Source organism: Canis lupus, chromosome 4 (assembly GCF_048164855.1).
Source record: "Canis lupus baileyi chromosome 4, mCanLup2.hap1, whole genome shotgun sequence".
In the NCBI taxonomy this organism is placed as follows: Eukaryota; Metazoa; Chordata; class Mammalia; order Carnivora; family Canidae; genus Canis; species Canis lupus.
This window is the reverse complement of record NC_132841.1, coordinates 13,879,470-13,901,340: the sequence shown is the minus strand read 5'-3', so window position 1 is coordinate 13,901,340 and position 21,871 is coordinate 13,879,470. Positions and strand designations below refer to the sequence as shown.

The following is a 21,871-nucleotide window of genomic DNA, read 5'->3' as shown; positions in this document are numbered from 1 at the left end:
GGCTAGGCAAGTATACTACTTTAGATGTTTTACTGCCCCCACCAGAGGAAGGAAGGTTTTTCTCCTTCCCTCGCAACAGCCAGGTTAATGAGGTTGTCACAACTCAGCCAATGAAAAGCTACTACACACTTCAAACTCCCAGTTTACTCCAGTGGACTTCCAGTTTATAACAGCCTTCCCAACCTCTCTCTTTCCTCTATAAAAGAGTGTTCCTCTCCTTTGTTGTCTGGATGGGCCCACAGTTTTGCTGTAGCTGCTTATCCCAAGCGGCAACTTTCTGCTATTTCCAAATAACCCACTTTTGAGGGTAAAATAACCAAGAGTTTAATTTTAAGATTGTTTGCTTGTTTATTTGCTTGTTTTAAGGTTCAGGAGACTATCTAGTACAAACTAACTCAATGTGATATAAATAAATACAGGGTTGAAGATGCAAATGCTCCCAAGAACCAGCATGGCAAATGCAAATGGGTAAAATTAGCCAAGTTTAAATGACAGGGAGTGGCGGGAATTGTGACAAACTGGGGAACGTAGGCCCCTTCTCTAGAATTCTAGCAAATATTACCTTGTAGATATGGAAACTGAGTGCTGGCACATCTCCTCACTTTTCAAGTAAAACTGGAAATCTGGGTTTTTATGTAAAATCTCCTAACTTTCAAATGCTGGCAACTAACTAAACATTTTTAAATCCCCTCTACATAGATGCAAATATACTCCTCCATCTCCACACATACACACACTCACACATACATATGTATACACACTTGTAGGGTAAGTCCAGCCCAGAGGCCACCAGTTCTTAACCTGCAACATATGCAATAAATATTTATTGAATGAAGACATCAAAACTATTTCTTTCCCTCCAATTGAGGGATAGATACAAGAGAATCCTGGTATTGGAGACCAGCATCTGGGATTGTCAGAATGGTACAGCATTAATTTTTTATCTTTGCTCTATTAAGAGAAGTGACCACTAAAATTTATAGATATGTTTGAGAGAAGTTACCATCAAATATCTCTTCTCTGTGAAATGAATACTTCATAAAGGACCCTAGTCCAGATGTCATTACAGATGGACTGGACTTCAGATGGCATGGACTTTCACTGCTGCATCCAATATCAAATTGAAAACAGTCCCATTCTTTCCATACTCTTGATGAATATTATTTCAAGATGATGACATTAAATCATGCATAAAAAGTTATACATGCAATATTGTGTCACTAAGACTTAATTATAGGATATGTTACATTGAAATCCATACCTCTCACAGCTAGCCATGGTTCTGTCTGTTTCCTTTGGTTTTTTGTTTTGTTTTGTTTTGTTTTGTTTTGTTTTTTGTTTTGTTTTTTTATCCAGAATGGTTTCATCTTAGGAGATGATATCTTAATTGGGGAAAGAAAACTGCTACCAAAATTTGGAGGATACATTAAATTCTGGTTTTTCTCTGTCAAGTTTTGTTTCCTGTGCTCTTTGCCCCATTGCTGTCCCTCAACACCTCTTCCACTCCAAAAGAAAGCAAGATTTGACAGACTGAGAATGTGCTTTCTATTCATTTCTTGAAGAATTAACTTGTGGAAGCTCTCCCCAGGTCATATTCACCAGGAAGCTAGGAAGCTCCTCCTTTCCTACTGGATGCCTGACCCTCCTCCACATCCTCCATCCCTTTACCCCTACAATGGCAGTGGGACTTGCCCTAAGCTAAGCTGATCAGCTTGTGGTCATTGAGAGCAGGATCTAAGAAACAATCTGAGTTCTTCTTAATAAGAGGCGATGTAAGATGATATCTAAGGAGAGGACTGTCAGATGACATGGCCTCAACACCAGAAGAGTGATGCATAGGCATGGAGCAAAACCTGGAGGCAGGGAGAAAGTTCCAGGAACCATAGCTCAAGTTTCTAATTGCATCCGAAGGACTGCCAGCTCTCCTGCCTTGGGGCTCTTTGAGACACCTCTGTACTCTCATAAAAAAGACTCCTTCCTCTGCTTCTGTTTTCAAGCCAGCTCATATCTGTTCTTAGGGCCTGATGAAGTCAACAGTAGCTTTACCTTGCCAACTTTACCAACTTTAATCAGGGATATTACACAATATGAAAACTACATAGCCCTCTTTTCAATTCAAAGGTGGCTAATTGGAAAATGAAATGGATGGGATACCTTAAGAAGCCTCATCCCAAATTCAGTCAAATTTTTATGGACAAAGTGAGCAGAAATACAACATGCGAAATATTTTATTGAAACAGGGGCCTCCTTATTTATTTCAAGTCCTTGTATTGAGAAAACTGTGCATGCACATGCAAAGCTGCTGTGTCTCTTGGTTTTTCCAGAGAAGTGAAGAGGCTACAGCAGAAGGGCAGATAGAATGTTTGGGCCCCCCTTCAACTGGGTCAGCCCCAAAGGGAAAGAAGGGAGTCAGATGGGACTCATCCCATTTAAGGACATCACTGATGGCTATTGTACCAAAATTTGTTACCAAAACCTTGCTGGGATTTATTCCATACAAGAGGGTCCCTGCCTTGGTTCCTTTTTATTAGGCTTCAACCCCACCCCCACCTCAACCAGAGCTTTAAAGTTTTACTTTTAATTTCACCCAACTTTACTCTTAGCTTTATAATGACTTTAACTGTTCAATATTTAATGAACCAATTAATTAAATAACATTTATTATGCTGTAGGACGGTGGTTCATGTATTTTAGTATGCATCAGAATTACCAAGGGAGCTTGTTAAAAACTCCAAGCGCCCACCAACCCAGAGATTCTGATTCAATAAGTCTGAGGTGCGGGCAGCAGGAATCTCATTTTTAACAGCCCTGCTGCATCTGATCTGGGTGATCGGTTGGCTATGTTTTGGGATGTGCTACCCTAGGGATACAGGATTTTAGGACACAGCATGTTCTATGGGCGGTAAAGAAGACGGGTAATAGAGTGCAAACGCAAAAGCCCGTGTCCATTACTCACTAGCTGTGTGATTTGGGGCAAGTGATTAAATGCTCTGCAACTCAGTTTCCTCATCTGTAAAATGAGAACAATAATAATACTGGAGTCACAGGGTTGTTGTGGACATTGAGTGAAGTGATACAGGTGAAGTCCAGATCTCATGCTACCCTGCCTGGGACTCTCGCTGACTCCAGATGCCTCTTCCTCCTTCCAGGGCAACCAGGCCAAAGGGTCAGCCTCTGCTAAAAGAATCTCACAAAATTCCAGTCCATCTGTGTGTCTTGGGGAAGAAAAAGGCAGTCGTCTGAGGTAAAATAGGTGTGATATGAGAGGCCCACTCTCCAGTCAACTCAAGGGTGAAAGACTGTATGATGTGAAGATAAACAAGAATGGTCACTACAACCAAAGTAACCCTCCCCCCCCCGCCAAAAAAAAATCTCTCTGGGACAAGTGGCACTTTCCCACCTAAACAGTCACATTGGTAGGAGCATTTACACTGTGTATACACAGATTTCACTGTCCTATATATAGAAAAAAATAGGTCGCTGCTGGCCACTGACCTTCTCCAGCCCAGGGTGACCACCTTAAATCAATCGCTTGCTGTAACACAGCTGAGCTTAGCAATTTTAATGAGAAATCTGGTCCTGCTGGATTACTGTTCCTGGACCACATCTTGTCAGCAATTCCTCAGGAAATTATTCAACCATCCCCAATTGCAAAGAAACAGATGGCGTACTGGAAAAAAAAATCTGAAGTGTATGCGCTGGTAAAAAGCAAATTTAAGGACACAAAGGCCAAGGATGACACAAATACTAAAAGTACTTCTTCCTCAGAAAAATGGACTTGTGGACATTTTTTGTTTTTCCTGTCCTTTTAAACTGTGAAGTACACCAGTCATCAGCACGCATGCTCACTGGAGAGATCTGCTTAACTTTTTAGAGCCGTTTAACGGAGACAGCTTGTTTTAATAATACAGAATAATACTGATCAAACGCTCTCATGGAAGATCAAGTTTTAAAATTTGTATTAATGCCCTGCTTTCATTCCTCTAATATCCTATAACCAAAACTCCAGGATCACACTCTATTATGCCAACTGCCCATGAAGAAATGCTGAATTATTATTAAAAATTATTGTGGCACCTGAGAAAATAGCAGTGTAACCCTCATGAATATTAAATCTTTTCATAATGATCAGTGGCATTACCATGAATACTAAATGTTACGAATTCATTGCAAATTATGCTTAGTGTGAAAACTTGGCCTGTAACCAAAAAGTCTGAATTACACTTGGCAAATGCTTGAACTGACTTAAGTTATAAAAAGCAGGAAAAGGAAAATGGATAAAATATTTGACCTTCAGTCTCAGAAGCCAAAGGGCATTAGGAATTTTGCAAAAGAAAGCAAGCCACAATTTTCAAATATTTCATGTGAATGTTAGAATCTTCTTCAGAGTCCCCATATATGCTTAATTATACCCCAGCGAAGAAAAGTCAGAGAAATGTGAGGAAGGAGAGACTAGTGCATTTAGTTACCAGTCTGTAGTTGCACTTGGATGCCATTAACTTGGACAGGTTAGTACTGAGCATGTCATGGAAGTGATTCAGCCCTGAGAAGACATTTGTGAAAAATAATCATTTTATGACAGAGAGTGCAGTTTTAAAAAGCCAACTTGTAGTCCTCACATTTCCCACTGAGTGTTCTGCTTCACTAACAGAAAGCCACATCTATACGAAAACAAATGTAAAGAGTGCTTTTTATGGTTAACTGATCACAAGCCTTCAGCCATGTGTTTTTATATTTGCATGACATTCAGGCAAATAAAATGGAATGATTGATTCTCAAGACCTTCCAAAAGCAGAGGAACAGACGGAGTTTTAGGCAAAGAGATCCTAATGAAAATCCAATGGGAAAATGTATGTCTCTCAGGGAGATTATGACTGAAAAATTGGGGGACAATTTATAATGAACTGAAACCTACATTTCCTGAGCATGCCTTAATAGGGTCACTTACAACTATATATACTGAGAAGGTCTCCCCACTCTTGCTGAGTGATTAGAAATCACAGGGGTTTACATCAAAGCAAAGAAGCTCACATCAAAATTCTCTCCTTAGAAAATAGGTTTTCTAAATCCACAGATAGTTAGCACTCTTCAAGATTAAGAGCATGTTCAACATAGATTTAAAATCTGTAGTTTTACCCCAAAACCAGTTTAAGATCCATCGGAAATTTCCTTTAAAGTATCCTACAATATCCTTAAGATTTAGAAAAAGTTCTGGTGGATGGACAGATCTGAGCAGCTCATAATTTCCTAAAACATTCTCTCACTGTCTTCAACCATAATTCTTTAAGGTGATGGAGAATACAGGACAGATGCTAATTTTGCCTCTGGGAATTTCTACGAAGTTATAGGATGGCACTGAAACTGCAAAACAGCAGGATTTAACTAAACAGAACATCAATCAGTAAAGAACAGTATGGTATGCCTGGAATCCATTCAGAATGTCCTCGGGGCAGATTCCAAGATGTTTTTTCCCCCTTTAAATTTTAAGTGTCATAAGTAATGTCTTACATTCTTCCAGTAATTTCTTAAATTATATAATCACGGCCAACCAAGTGGCTCCTGAGAGTTACTCAGCTAATGATCCACCGGTAAAAATTATTGGGCTCTTCAGAATAATTACTTTGCATTCTTCTTGAATTCACCCAGATTCCCTTAGTGTCCTCTGAATCTCCTTGGTTTCAACAAGACTTTCTCCATAGTGTCAGAAGTCTTCAGTCTGAGGGGCCCAGATTAGAAATACAGATAAAAATTCTTCATATGTTCGCAGAGAATCATGAATAATATTTCTAAGTTCAAAAATAGCCCCTACTTACTTAACAAGGCAAGCAAATTGAGTGAAATTTTAAAGCAATACCATGAAGAGAGAAAATGTTCAATATTCCAGTTTAAATGAAGTCAGATGAGAGAGCATGGTAAAATGGAAAAAAAAAAAAAAAAAAAAAAGAATGTGGTTTTGATTCCTGGGTCTTTCACATAAAGTGAATGATCATTTCGTTTTTCTATGTCTCTGGGTCTTCGTCTGTAAAATGGGGAAAACTATACATCTTGCAGGGTTATGGTTAGGATTAAATGAAAGAGATTTCTAAAGCATGTAGCACCGTGACCAACACCAAAATATGTCTTAGTAAACACTTATTTTCCCTAGGATTAGAGCGTCTCCTTGCAAGTGTGATTTCTGTTTGTCTGCAGAGGCCTGGGGCAGAGCCAGCCATTTTAGCAAATCTCCCATTTATAAAGGCCACTCATTAAATAATAGCTTTTCTTCCTCAATAGACATTGCAGATTACAAGCAACAGATGCCCATTCAAAACAGCTCAAATACAGGAGGACAATTGAAGGATGTGGGGAAAGCTCGAGAAGTTGTCAGCGACCAAGGCAGCTAGTCTGCTTCTCCTCAGTCTCTCTTGGAAGCATAGTGGCCTCTTCTTGCTTCTCTCCTCTTGCTGCCTTCCTTCGCCCGCTTCTCTTTGAGTTGGCAAGCTTTCTCTGCCTATTAAGGCACACGGCTCAAAATGCACCCTGTCCCGGGCCTGCTGCTACACGACGTCTGCATTCAAGCACACGCCACCCAATGAATACACACTGTCTTTGACAACAGACTCTCAACAGGAAATATGGTTTGTCTCTGGCAAATTGTGTTTATCTTTGGTACAAGAGGTTGTGGCAGGAATGCGAAACCGGGGAAGCAACTTTCCCATGAAGGCCAGGGCCCATCCTTCTAGCAAACACTGTAACTGGAGACAGCTCTAAAAGAAGAATGTACAAGGCTGGCACCCCAGAGCAAATCTACTCAATCACCTCAATAAGATGTTACCTGCTTCATATTTATCAAAAGGCTGGAGGCATCAGTGAGATTGCAGACCCGTGCTATTGGCCAGTGGGCATCCGTAGCTGTCATGTCTCTCAAAAACTAGGATTTGAGCAACCTAGACATAGCCTGTGAATTCAGGCCCTGAGAAACCATCAAAATTCTCAACCACTTCCAGAATTAGAAAATGGTGCCAGCTTATTGCCTTTCCTGTTTCTTCTCTCACACTTTATAAATGCCTCTAGTCACTCCCACACACATACCACACACACTCACCCCACAGCAAGGGTCTACTGAAAACTCACTTCCATAACCAGTCTGCTCTTACTCCCTTACTTGTCTTTCTTATGTGTATTTTCTTCTCCCTCTCTTCTTTTTTTTCCACTTACTTTCCTTTATAATATCTTCAATCCTTCTTTCATTTCCTAGTCCTTAAGCACTAAATTCCAGAATGAAGTTTAAATCTGTACAGAATAAGTCTTATAGTGGTGGCCAAGTTTTATAGAAAGATGCCTATTGGGTATCAATACGTTTGACACTTAGAAGCAAGAAATGTCACCTTATTTTATTTGTTCTAAAACAAGTTTGCTCTGGTACTAAACCCCCCACTAATCACAGTGTTGATAATCTGAACCTTGGACATATTTAGGGAGGCTTTTCCTGTCTCTAGAGGATTATTTAATAGTCCCAAAGAGTGTTTCCAATCCTTAAAATTGGAGAAAGAGGCCTCTTATCTTCAGACCATCATGACTATCTTTGAGATACTCATTATCCAAGATACACACATATAAACACATACACACACACACACACACACACACACACACACACACTCAGGTCATCTGAAGTCAAGTGTTTCCCCTGGCTTTTGCCAAGCTCAGCCACAGGATCATTTGCTATGGCTGGAACCTAGTTTGTAGATTTTTCAGGCATTGATGCTGTCATTCTCACCTGAGGTACATCCATCTTGGGATGGGAGTGAGGAAATCCATCTGCATCCCTCCAAGGTCAAACTATATCTCCTTCCTCCAGTTCTTGGAGGCCACCTTCTTTTCTAAAAAGCCATTCCCTTTGTGAGTCTAGATATTAAAAAAACGAAGAATTGGTAACCTCCCCCTGAGGGCAACAGATGTCCAACTTCTGGGACTCTAAGCTTGCTTGCTTTCTGGAAGGTATAAAAGAGAAAATTATTTTCTGACTTTTCCTGTAATCGTGAGAACAAGACAAATATTGATACCACTTGCTTTAGCAACTCCTATAAGTGAAACTTTTTAAATGACTGTGCTTGGGGCCTCTTCCCAAGCTGTTGATTCCAGGGTCATTCTCCCAGAAGCTGAAAGTGAGCATTTTGACCAACTATTTGGTATAGAAGGGGTCATGGAAAGGACATACTTCAGACTCTGGTGCTCTCAAACAGCTAGGTGACCACACAGACTTCCTAGTCTGGTCTTCCATTTCTTCATCCACTAAGTAGTAATAATATTTGTTATTATTAGATGTTCTGAGAATTAAATGGGATGACATTTGAAAGTATAATTCAAAAAAAATAAAATAAAATAAAAATAAAAAAAATAAAAAAGAAAGTATAATTCACATCATATTGTGCAGCAGCTGGCCTAAGAGCCATGCCCAGGCTATTGAAAGGTATTACACAAGAAATTTCTCATGCTGTACGATGAGGGAGCCACCTTCAGAGGGCACTCTAACCAGTCAGTAAGTCGTCTTGCAAAACAGAGTTTAAAACATTTCCTCAGGGCAGGCCGGGTAGCTCAGGGGTTTAGTGCCACCTTCAGCTCAGGATGTGATCCTGGAGACCCCGGGTCAAGTCCACGTCGGGTTCCCTGCATGGAGCCTGCTTCTCCCTCTGCCTGTGTCTCTGCTTCTCTCTGTGTGTCTCTCATGAATAAATAAATAAATCTTTTAAAAAAATAAAACATTCCTTCATAAAGAGCAACAACTTACAAAGAATGCTAATCAGAGCAGGGGGAAAAAAAAAAGCAAGATAAAGACAGAAGACAGAGACCACTCAAGTTATCTCCACAGTTCACCAAAAAAGCTGGCATCCAGCATTTTGCAAAGCATATTATTCATTTGCTCCCTGACTTCTTCCCTACCTCTCACCAGAGCCAAAGGGCCCAGAGGCACCCCCAGGCCAGGCCTGAGCCTGGGAGCCTATGTCCCACATAGAAGTATGAGAGCTGATCTGATGTTGTCATACGTGAGGCAAAAGGAAACTTCTGTGTAAAGACAGGTTTAGGAAGCAAGGAAAAATCCCAAAAGGGAAACCCCTGGTGTTGGCAGAGGAGAAGCGAAGGCAAAAAGAAGAAGAAAGAAGAAGAAGAAGAAGAAGAAGAAGAAGAAGAAGAAGAAGAAGAAGAAGAAGAAGAAGAAGAAGAAGAAGAAGAAGAAGAAAGGAGAAGGAGAAGGAGAAGGAGGAGAAGAGAAGGAGAAGGGAGAAGGAGGAGAAGGAGAAGGAGAAGAAGTAGTAGTGAAGGCAAAGAGATGGTCTATAACATGAGATATGCACAGCCAGGCTAGGCCAAGAATACAGAACTAAGAAATGCTCCAGAGCCAACCTGAGGAAGTTGAGGGCACCTTTAATAGGAGGGTCCAGAGAGCATGGAGAGCAGAGAGCACTGAGGGGAGTGCTCTGTGGGCTCCACGGAGAAGTGTAAACCTTTTGGTAATAATAGTAATTCTGGAATGGCTGATAAAATATAGCTAATATTTTTTAATATTTTGAATTGAAGCATTTTGCATACTTAAGTATTTACTCTCGCAGGACCCCATAAGGCAGTCTGTTGTGGTCTCCATTTTATACATGCAGAAACTGAGGCCTCAGAACCCACCAAGAAGACACAGCTGAGAAGCAGGAGAGGGGGAATCCAAATATGGGAGGTCTGTTTTCAGAGTCCAGACATGCCTTGGCCCTTAAGAGAAACCAGGCATTCCTTGAGGCATCTTACATATGGTAACTTTTTTTTTAAGATTTTTTATTTATTCATAGAGACAGAGATAGAGGCAGAGACAGGCAGAAGGAGAAGCAGGCATCATACAGAGAGCCTGTCGTGGGACTTGATCCAGGGTCTCCAGGCTCACGCCCCGGGCTGCAGGTGGAACTAAACCGCTGAGCCACCGGGTCTGCCTCATATGGTAATTTAATACTGACAGCACCCTACTACATAGTTACCATTATAAATCAAGTACAAGTCTGTGGACATTTATACAAAAAATATACTACTCCAACCAAATTGGTCAGATATGTAGGAAACATTTGACAGCATTCAGCAATTAGTTGTAAGAGCCCTGAAGTATGAAACAAATCCCAGGTCACACCATCATCCATGCTCCGAGAGAAGCAATGTACCTCTAAAGAGGACATGTCCTGGACCAGCACAGGGGCTCTCGGCTTAATTATGCTTATTAAAGATTATCACCAACAACTTTGTGAAAAGGAATCTGAGACTCAAGTCACCCCACTGAAGAGCACTCATTCAAGAGCCTATCATATATAAAGATAAGTTCAGTTTCTACAGATAACATATACACATGCATACACACACATATGTAAGGTAAACAGTACATCCTTACAGAATTCAATCTGAGTTTTGAACATGATTTTTAAAAAATAACCACACAGAAAGTTAAAAATAGAACTACCCTATGATCCAGCGATTATACTACTAGGTATTTACCCAAAGAATACAAAAATACTAATTCAGAGGGATACATGCCCCCCCCCCCTGCATTTAGCAGCACTCAACCATAAAACAGAATGAAATCTTGCCATTTGCAACAACACAAATGGAGCCAGCGAGTATTATGCTAAGTGAAATGTCAGTCAGAGAAAGACAAATACTGTATGATCTCACTCATAGGTAGAATTTAAGAAACAAAACCAATGAGCAAAGGGGAAAAAAGAGAGGGAGCCAAACCAGAAAACAGACTCTTAACTATAGCGAACAAACCAATGGTTATCAGAGAGGAGGTGGGAGGGGGCGGTGGGGTAAACAGGCAATGGGGATGAAGGAGTGCACTTGTTGGGATGAGCACTGGGTGATGTATGGAAGTGTTGAATCACTATATTGTACATCTGAAACTAATATTACACTATATCATCTAACTGGAATTTAAATAAGAACTAAAACAACAACAACAACACACATAACACCCTCAGCACAGTGTCTGAATCTGGTAGGAAATAAGCAAAGTAACATTTGTGGGGAATTGAATTCTGTGTCAAGAACAACTTTAGAAGAAGAAAAAAAAACCAACTTTAGGACCTTCACTCTCATTTAAATTATTCATTTCACAAAAGCATTATCTGTTTAACCCAAGTCTAGGAAATTTTCTTTCAAGACCAAGAGATAACCTTCCAAGGGGCAAATATTTAATGAAAAGAGGAACACTGATGAAATTAAAGTATTTTGAAATTAAATTGTTCTATGTTAAGGTACAGCTTAAAGCAGTGGAGCCAAGAGACTACTGCACCTTAATGGGAGTCCGTATCTGGCATCCCAGCTTGAGAATGCCTTGCAAACGTGTACTGTGGTCAAAGAGACTAAGGGCCACATGAACAATACGGTGACAGACCATATTATGTGGCTATTAATAGTGTCAGTAGGAGACCTGAGCGTTGCTGAGACAGAACTGGAGTATTATGCCTGGACGGGCATGCACAGACCATCACATTGTCAAGCACATGTAGAAAAAAAGAAAACCAGAGATCAGAGAAATAGACTGATGCTCAGAAAAATGGAAATGGAAGGACATCTCTGCTGCAGAGCAATGTGCCCCGATAGCTCAGACTTTGGGTTTGCAGACTCAAGTTTCAAAAGGTATGGCCATCCTTTTCAGCTGAGCTGATGGTGAATAATTACATCCTGCTACATTTCTCCTCAAATTAGATGAATTTTAAAATAGTATGGTGACAGGCAGGTTTCATGGCAATCATAATTGAATATTTTGATGAAGAATTTCTTCTGTACTTCACTAGAGCTTTGCTGTCTCATTTTTCTTAGGTGGTGTGGATTCCAAGGGAAGGGAAGCTAATGTTGAAGTACATTATTTGACCAAATAGCCATGTAAAGAATACCTTTGGTCAGTCAATTGTAAAAATAAGATTTTTTTCTTACCTTTCTTTTGTTAAATAAAAAGGGAGGGGCCTCTCAAGGAAGCAGATGACTTCTGACAGCCACTTGTCTGTAGACTCCAGGGAAAAGAGCAAAGCAAAATAGTTCCAGATCTGTGTCTGAGGCCACCACTTCACTAGCATTAATGTGAATCCTGATCCCATCGCTGAACTAGAATTGACATCCTAGACAAACTGCCTGACCTCTCTAAGCTTCTCCTTCCCCCTCTGCAAAATAAGTGAAGTTGTATCTATTTTTGTGGGGGGTTGGGAGATTCTAAACCTAAACATATCTAGGTTCAGTTTTCATTGTTTCCAGAAGGTTTAACTGGGGATCACATGACCAAACCTGCCAATGAACACACCTTAAGCAAAAACTGTACCCATCAACTCTAATATTGGCACTGAAAGATGAATAGGAGGGACTGCTTTCAGAATAATTTGTTTTTCTTGGCATTTATTTCTTACTTTTTAAAATCCAATCTTATAATTCCTACAGCTGTGATGCTAAAATGCTATCCCCTATTTTGAAAATGGTAAAGTGCATAAAAATCTGTGTAAAAATCCTATGCACATCAAGGCCTCATAGGAACACACATTTGCCAAAATATGCTTGTACCTAGCAAACCTTCATTTCATGGAGACAACTGGATATTGCTCTCTTAAGGGTGTGATTATTGTCAGAATGTCTGGGTGGCTCAGCCGTTGAGTGTCTGCCTTTGGCCCAGGGCATGATTCTGGAGTCTTGGGATCGAGTCCCACATTGGGCTCCCTGCATGGAGCCTGCTTAGTTCTCTGGCTATGTCTCTGCCTCTCTCTCTCTCTCTCTCTGTGTCTCTCATGAATAAATAAGTAAAATATTTTTTAAAAAAGAGTGTGATTGTTGGATTTAAGTGATGCATATGAAAGAATGAGATTGTTACTTGGATTTACAATGAATTATATGAATAAATAAATATAAGGCTTTAATATTTTATTAATAATTATTAAGATATATTGGAAAGGCATACATTATACTAGGTAGTTGGTAATATATGTATAGTATCTACTACATTGTTGTCATAAAGCAAACACTCAGAAAATGATAGCTGGCCTTAGTAAATATCCTGTAGAAAATAAGAGTAGAGTTCAAATAAACTGGCAAAGTACCAGTGTGTTCTTTTGGAACACATCTTGCCAAAATCAAGCCAAAACAGTCTGCTCTTTGTAAACTGTAGCACCCTACATTCTAGAAGAAATCATTTTATTTCAACATTGGCATATTTAACTTTTAAATGGTTATTAGAAGATCCACTATGTCAACTGTGGATATTATTGAGTATCTAATTTTCTTTTTAGGCAACTCTGATTTTATTTTTTTAATATTTCAGTCATTATATACTAGTGTATTCTCTTTGGTTGGTTTTACCAATCTATTAAAAACACCTGAATCTATTATTCTGTTACTAAACACATTGTTCAGCAGCCCGAGTGGCTCAGCGGTTTAGCGCTGCCTTCAGTCCAGGTTGTGATCCTGGAGACCCGGGATCGAGTCCCATGTAGGGCTTTCTGCATGAAGCCTGCTTCTCCCTCTGCCTGTGTCTCTGCCTCTGTGTGTGTGTGTGTGTGTGTGACATGAATAAATAAATAAAATCTTTTTTTTAAAAAACACACTGTTTCACCTATGACTCTATTTTTGCTATACAGCATACACCACAATTGTCAGCTATTGCTTTTCTGGCTGCATCAACTAGATAGAATTCATGGCTGCAAATTTCTAAATTACAATGCTTCACCTTTCACATTCAATAAATCTCTTGTCTCACTTAATCAAAAATTATATCCTCCTCTTCTAGGGCAATACGTGGAGGCTTAATGCCATATGAAATCTATGTATCTATTAAATCTTGTTTTGTATTCATCTTGCTAGAATATTGATAGCTTGTGGTCCTTCTGAACTTAGAGCCCAGAAAATATCTTAGAAGTATAGTGGTGGCTTACATTTCCATATGGCATCTGCATTTACCTACCCTTCTGAAACACCATCATACTGATACTGAAAACAAAACAGATAAACCCACAACGATAAAGAGAATGACAATCTGATCACCAGTGAGCAAGAGATCTCAAAATTTCTGTAAGACAAAAAACAGATGGATGAGTCTAAAGACTAATGGAGAAAGATGGAGAAAACTGCAACCAGAATACTAATGAAGTAGACTGCAATCAATGAGAGAAAATAGATTTGCCCTGGAATACTAAAAAATACCAGGTATGGTGGAGGACAGATTTAAAGCATAGGCTTGAGGAGAGGATTAACTGTGAGTCTACAGATGGAACAGTCAACATTCTTCCTCTTACCTACTCCCATGAAGAACACTCTAAAGTGAGATATTTATCTCCCAGGGGAGAAAAGGCATCCTCTGGATCTGCTGAATAAATTATCTGGGAAGAAGGAAGGCAGTCAGTACAGGAACTAGCACCCCTGAGCAAAGATCTCTTCATTCTGGCATTCAGGAGTCCCCATGCATCATCTCTGCTTTTCTACCCCCACTCACCATAATTGATTCTTTCCTCTTCACCAAGTTCCATCCACATACATTAAGCTCACAGTCCGTTTTTCCATCTCATCAATGATGGCATTTAAGAATAGCTGAAACATGCAACATAAAGACACTGGGCAAAAATGACTGAAGATGAACCAGGATAATTCAGGGATGGAGGAAAAGAGAGAGAAAGGGAAAGAGAGAGCAAAACTACTTCTAGTTGGTGTTCCTGCAGAGGATCTAGAAGATAATGCAACATAAACCAAGAAGAAGATGCTATGAAAACAGAGAAAGACCAAAACGAAACCTTCAGAAATCCAAAAATTGTCACATTTTAAAAAATCAACAACACACTGTAATATTAAATCAAGCAAATCTCTCAGAGCATAAGACACAGAGAATGAGATAGAAGACATCATTACACCTTGACTAAATAACAAACATTTTCATTTATCTCCAATTTTTAGAATCAACCTGCAGACAAACTGTGAACTACCTTGCACTATCAGTCAGAATGTGTATATTCTCAACCCTGTCGGTGTAAAAGGAAAGTGGTAACTGACCAAAAATGGAATGGGATGAAGGAAAGTGGAGGAAAGTATGGGAACACTGGTGTCTCATCATCACTGTCCGTGATGATGCAACAAGAGATGGTGGTTTACTGTCAGGAGTTGAAAAACTGACCTGTCAAGAAACCAAGTGTGATTTTGGATAGAAGTAGGGAAAAAGATATAGACGCCAGTATTATTAAACTAATTCTTTGTATATTGTACTAGAACACTGATAAATAAGAAAAATAAATTAAGAAACAGCAATATGAGCAATTTTATATGAAGAAATGGAGAAAAATACATGAATAGACCAAAGCAAAGACAATGATAAGTAGTTGCCTCTGACAAGTGGGACTGGAGTAAGGAACTTACCAGAAGCCAAGAATTCTTGCTTTTCATTCTAAGTGTTTCTATACCTACTTGACATTTTAAACCATTAGCAATAAATACAATATACACATTAATTTTAATGCACTGTTAGAAAACTAAACATCTTCCATCTACCTCAATCTCAAAACATTTAAGAGGCTGCCTCTGACCTTTTGCATTCCTTTGGTGGATGCTCAACATTCCCAGCATTTCAGCATCATGGGGGTCATTTTTCAGCCATGCTTGTTATGATAAGACTATATTTACCTGTGTGATAGTGTGATCTATCTCCAAACTAAAAACTAGTAGTAGACAGAAATGAGCAGCAATAATCTCATCTGACCTGTAGAGTCAGATATGCTCACAAAGGATGTTGATATTTAGCCTTCAAAAATATGCTGAGTTCATTACAAATGAAGTAAACCCTTGATTATTTAGAATTCTTAACCAGAATCGCTACTTTGCTGCATTTTACCCAAGAGGAGAAAGGAAACACACGTGTGTTCACATCTCACTCCAGCCCTGATCTAGTGGAAAAACTAAGTTCCCAAGCATGCCCAGTATAGATTCATATCAATTTCCCTGGACTCACCGAGGTTCAGAAAGGTAATGTGTAGAACTAAGAGGCTTTTTTTTTTCCTTCTTCTTTGTACCTTTTAATATTTCCCGTTTTTGCAAAATGCAGATATATTACTTTCAGTAGATAAAAAGAAAACAAAAGCTCTCAGGGAGTTGGTGGAGAGCTAGGAATGAAAGCTTGAGAGACCTCAATTATCAAATAAAGAGAAATACATTTCAATACATTTCAATTCCAAATGATGTACTAATGAGCAAGGAAAGGGATGGAGGGTTTCGATTTTTACTTACATGGTGGTACAGCTTCCTAAAAGAAGTTCTGGTCGAGCCCTGTGTCAACCTTCCCCTTCACTGAGCTTGTAAACTGCTAAAATCTCTCTTACCATAATTTTCCTTCTCATTTTCATGCTGTTCTGTGTCACTAAATTCATCTTTTAAATTCATTGTGTGTATTGGGTTTATTTGTTTACACATTATAAAGGTAATCCATGCTCCATACAGAAATATTAGAAAATACTGAAAAGCACATTTAATTTTGCAATCTGCTTGGCAACTTACTGTGAACATTCTTACTTGGGTAAATATATTTCTCCCCAAATTGTTTACTTGTCACAAAATATCCCATCTGATGCCTGCCTTATACTTGTTTTAATCTTATATTGTTGGATATTTCAAGTGTTTCCAGTTTCTGACTATGCTCAATAATGCATTGGTGAATATCTTTATACATACATTTTTGCACACATCTCTGAGACTTACTTCAGATAATATGAAATTACTTGATCAAAGGCCATACTTTTTTCATTTTATAAGCATTCTCATTATTATTTTTTATAGTATACATCTAGTCCAGTTCATTGGAAACAATTTAGGGTATGTTAAGGGTGATTTGAGAACTATTCTTGGCAACACATTCTGCTTTGCACAAACTCAAAAAATCTCCAAAGTTTTATCTTATTGTAGCTATTACTAGGATTTATAAATCAACCTATATGAAGGGAATTTCAGACCAAGAATGATTCTCCAGGATCACATGTCAGCAACAGAAAATGCTGTTACTTATCAAGAACTGAACATGTGCCAGGAACTATGCTTAATATATTACATGAATTATATAATCTAATCCTTACAAGAACCACTGGAGGCAGGGGCTATTGCAAAAGAAGAAAACAAATTTTTTAGAGGTTAAACAATTTGAAAGACCATATTTTAAAGTCTTCCATAAAATCTATTACTTAAAATCTTTTAATTCATTAAATACATTTTAATCCACATCTTTCTTTTAATCCACATCATCTCATTCTTTCAGGATATGCCCTTTTCAATACATCATTTTGAGATTGATATGTAGAAAAAAAGACCAGAAGTAATTCATCAAATATACTGGAAGTAAATATACCAAAATGTCTTTATTTGACTCTGAGTAATGAGATTATGGATGATTTTGCTTTTTACCCTTTACAGAATTTCTCAAACTTTCTCTATGATCACATATTACTTCTTTAATTTAAATTTGCCAACATTTATTGGTCAGGTTGTGGAGAAAGGGGAATCCTCTTCCACTGTTGATGGGAATACAAAGTGGTGTTGCTACTATGGAAAATAATACGGAGATTCCTCAAAAAGTTGAAAATAGAGCTAACCTATCACCCAGCAATGGCACTACTGGGTATCTACCCCAAAGATACAAACATTGTAATCCAAAGGGGCACCTTCACCCCAATGTTTATAGCAGCAATGTCTGCAATAGCCAAACTATGGAAAGAGCCCAGATGTCCATCAACAGATGAATGGATAAAGAAGATGTGGTACATATATACAATGGGATACTACTCACCCATCCAAAAAAAAAAAAAAAAATGTAATCTTACCATTTGCAAGAATGTGGATGGAACTAAAGGGTATTATGCTAAACAAAATAAGTCAATCAGAGAAAGACAATTATCGTATGATCTCACTCATATGTGGAATTTAAGAAACAAAACAGATGAAATAAGAGAAAGGAGGGGAAAATAAAACAAGATGAAATGAGAGAGGGTGACAAACCGTAAGAGACTCTTAATCATAGGAAACAAGCTGAGGGTTGCTGGAGGGGAGGGGGGATGGGATGAGGTAACTGGGTGATGGAATGAGCACTGGGTATTATTTAAGACTGATGAATCACTGACCTCTACCTCTGAAACTTATAATATAGTATATATTAATTAGTTGAATTTAAATCTAAAAAATAATAAATTTGTCAACATTTAAAATCTAAAACGTCAGCATTCATGTGTATAGTTTATACAGTGTCAACCTGTTTCCATATCCAACTTGTCCTTTTGTCTTAATCTAAACTGCTCATGGACCTTTGAGAGAATTACATTCAGTTCTCTGAAATTGAGAATTTCAATTCTCAGTTGAAGAAATGGAAGGCTCCTCATCCAATGGAGCCAAATCCATAGAACTGGCTCTGTCAGTCAGATTTTCTAACTGAGATATAGAGACTGCCATTAGTAATTGGTAGGTTCTAGAGCTGAAAAGTCCTATAGAAAAGGCATAATGTCAAGTGAAATAAGTCACACAGGGAAAGACAAATATTATATGATGTAACTTGTATATAAAATATATATATTTTTAAAAACCTAATATTTCAAGAACAGATTGGTGGTTGCCAGAAGGGGAATAGGGACAAAATGTGTGAAAGAGCCAAAAAGCATAAGCTTCCAGCTAAAAAATAAATAAATCATGGGGACATAGTGTACACCATAGTGACTAACACTGTATTGCATATATTTGAAAGTTGCTAAGGGAGTAAATCTTAAAAGTTGTCATCACAGGAAAAAAAATCTGTAACTAGGTACAGTGACAGATGCTAGTTGGACTTAGTGTGGTAACATTTCATAATATCTACAAATATTGAATCATTATGCTGTACACCTGAAACTAATATATGTCAGTTATATCTCAATTTTTAAAAAAATCATATAGCACAGGTCCAATAGCATAAGAGCCTGAGTAACTCCTCAGCTCGATGAAGTATTGGAATACAGGTGAGGTCCATAGCCGATGACCAAGAAAGAATTCTTGAGACATCTTTGGTGCAAAATGGAGGTTTTATTAAATCACGGTACAGGACCCATGGGCATGGAGAGCTGCTGCCCCGGGCCTGTGAAGGGGTGGCTGATTATATACCCAGGAGCTGGGGAAAGTAAGCAAAAGGGAGATTTCAAAAGGATTTTCGGATGCTAAGGAGGACCTAGAAGATACTAGAGGCCTTGCCATTGTCAAGTTAAAGATTGCTTTTCCCTCTAGCAAGGCATTCACACTAAGACAACTGGAAACTTCCTAAAGAATGTCACACATATCCCACTCTGGGTGGGGATCATTTGTGAGATATCAGCTTATGCTTTGTCCTCAGCTTGCCCTCTGTTCTTTTTTTTTTTTTAATTTTTTTATTGGAGTTCAATTTGCCAACATATAGCATAACACCCAGTACTCATCCCGCCAAGTACCCCTCTCATTGCCCATCACCCAGTCACCCCAACCCCCCGCACACCTCCCCTTCCAGTACCCCTTGTTCATTTCCCAGAGTTAGGTGTCTCTCATGTTTTGTCACCCTCACTGATATTGTCACTCATTTTCTCTCCTTTCCCTTTATTCCCTTTCACTAATTTTTATATTCCCCAAATGAATGAGACCATATAATGTTTGTCCTTTTCCAATTGACTTATTTCACTCAGCATAATACCCTCCAGGTCCCTCCATGTCGAAGCAAATAGTGTGTATTTGTCATTTCTAATGGCTGAGTAATATTCCATCAAGCTGACCAAAGCTTTGTACAGGCCTCAGATGTGGGACACAAATACCCAGAAATAGGCCCAGGAAGCCAATTTGCAGGAAGAAATGGAGGTTTGTTGCTGGAAAGGCAGAAACATAAGACTGTATGTTCTCAGAAAGACACACACAGAGGTAACACAATCACTCATTTTTGGATCTTGGTCCTGTCCCCACGAATCCTGGGGCAATTTCTTTTCCATCATGTATGCTATTTATGAGATAACCAGTTGTATTTTTACCAAGAAAAAAAGGAAAAAGAATAATATAAGAATAAAAAATAAATATATATAATAAATATATATAAATAAATATAAATATATATAATGTATAATATATATAAATAAATATATAATATATAATGTATTATATATAATGTATATTATAAATATTTATATTTATATATGATGTATATTATATGTATATATATTATATATACATATATATATAGTAAAATACATATCTACATGAGTTTTTGTTCTTTGGGCCCACAACCTTCTTAGTTGAGCAACATAAGACAATGACTTCATATTAAGTGTGGTGTAAGAACATTGACATTCTAAACCTAAAGTGCAAAAGGGGAGCCCAGGTGCCTCTTTCCAGCCTCAGGCAGGACAAACACTTCTATACAGCAGATTTTACTCAAAATCTGAATCTACCTTCCTTTGAAAATATTCCATAGTTCAAGCATCACTGCCCCCACATTTCTGTGAGGCCTGACTTGGCTGGAGTGGAGCAGCTGCTGATGCTGTTAGACATGAGGTGTCCCTCACGGCTCCCATTGTGCACCAGCACAGACCTTCTAGGGCACCTCTCCTGACCAACGACATTCCTCTCCTCTACCATTTAGGCATCCCCATAGGAGTCAAAGTTCCTGATTCCCTATTCTAAAAGATCTACTCTGAATTTCTCCCTCTCTTGTGCTTGCTTCTGAAGGTCTGATTCCTGGGTTCTTTATAAGAGATTACAGGCAACGCTCACTGCATCTCCTGCACCCTCCTGCATCCTCACCAGAGTGTCCTCTTTTAACTCAAGTTAATGGCTTGTCATTAAAGGGTGAGTTGGTGCCTGAGGAACAGACATTTCATCTGCCTCGGCAGTATGTCTGTGGCAAAGGATAAAAGCTAGAAAAATCAAAACTTCCTCATTTCTCCAGAAAACCTTTTTTTTTTTTCTAAATTAGAAATATCCATGGGGGAGGGGGGATTTTTCTGCATTCTTTGACACCACATCATTATCCCAAGCCCAAACACAAGCCATGAGGCTGAAGGATGTGATGAAGGATCTGGTCTGAACATTAAAATTATTCATCTCCAATTATGAAATTGCCTGGCTTACAGAATTGATTATTAGATAGTGTTCATTTGGGGGCCCTGAAAAACTGTTTTTGAAGAAGCAAACAGGACATCATGGTATTTCGCACTTTGGATGAAAGCAATGCTCGCCGGCTTTGAGCACCTGCTGGCACCTGAGTTTTCTTTGCCCTTCCATGTGCCTTGGAATAACTCGGGGAGAGAAAGGACGACTAAGTGAGGCCACAAAAAAGATCGTCATCTCCAGAGTCTTGAAAATCTGAGGTCCTTGGCATTTGCTAAACCCCAGGGGAAATGTTTTTGATAAAAGTGTATGCTTCTGGAAGACTATTTGTTAAGAAGCAGAAGGTTTTCTTTTACCCTTAATTTTTTGAAAGCTTTTGACTTGAACCATTAGTATCTTTGAGCCTAATCCCTGGCAAGCTGATATATTTGACAGAATAAAGTCTTTTCTCGTGAGACCTAAATGAGCTTTTCCAATTTACCACTTGAGGGCAGGAGATTAAACCTGAAACTGAACAAAAATTCTGAGCTAATGAAGAATGTCCCACCTTTTCTCTACAGGATCAGGCTGGTATGAGGCAGGAGGAAAAGTTATCAACTATGCCACTGCCTCTTGTTTATCAAGATAACATATTTCTCAGCAGAAATATTCCAAATCGTGAATTTCAAACACTGTCTCAAATTAGAAGTCCAGCCAAGCTTTAACTGCAGTCAATATTACCCAAACTTTAACCAAGTTATTTTAATCCTTAATAATAATAATAATAATAATAATAATA

The 21,871-nt window shown here is 38.6% G+C and overlaps 1 long non-coding RNA gene across 1 annotated transcript in view; it reads left to right on the top strand.

The window, feature by feature from the left end:
* The window catches only part of LOC140631491 (uncharacterized), a 54,057-nt gene extending 32,677 nt beyond the window's left edge, over positions 1–21,380 (top strand). The window contains exon 3 of the long non-coding RNA XR_012029035.1: positions 20,713–21,380. This is a non-coding gene — a long non-coding RNA (uncharacterized lncRNA). The remainder of the gene's footprint in view (positions 1–20,712) is intronic.
* The last annotated feature ends 491 nt before the right edge of the window (positions 21,381–21,871 follow it).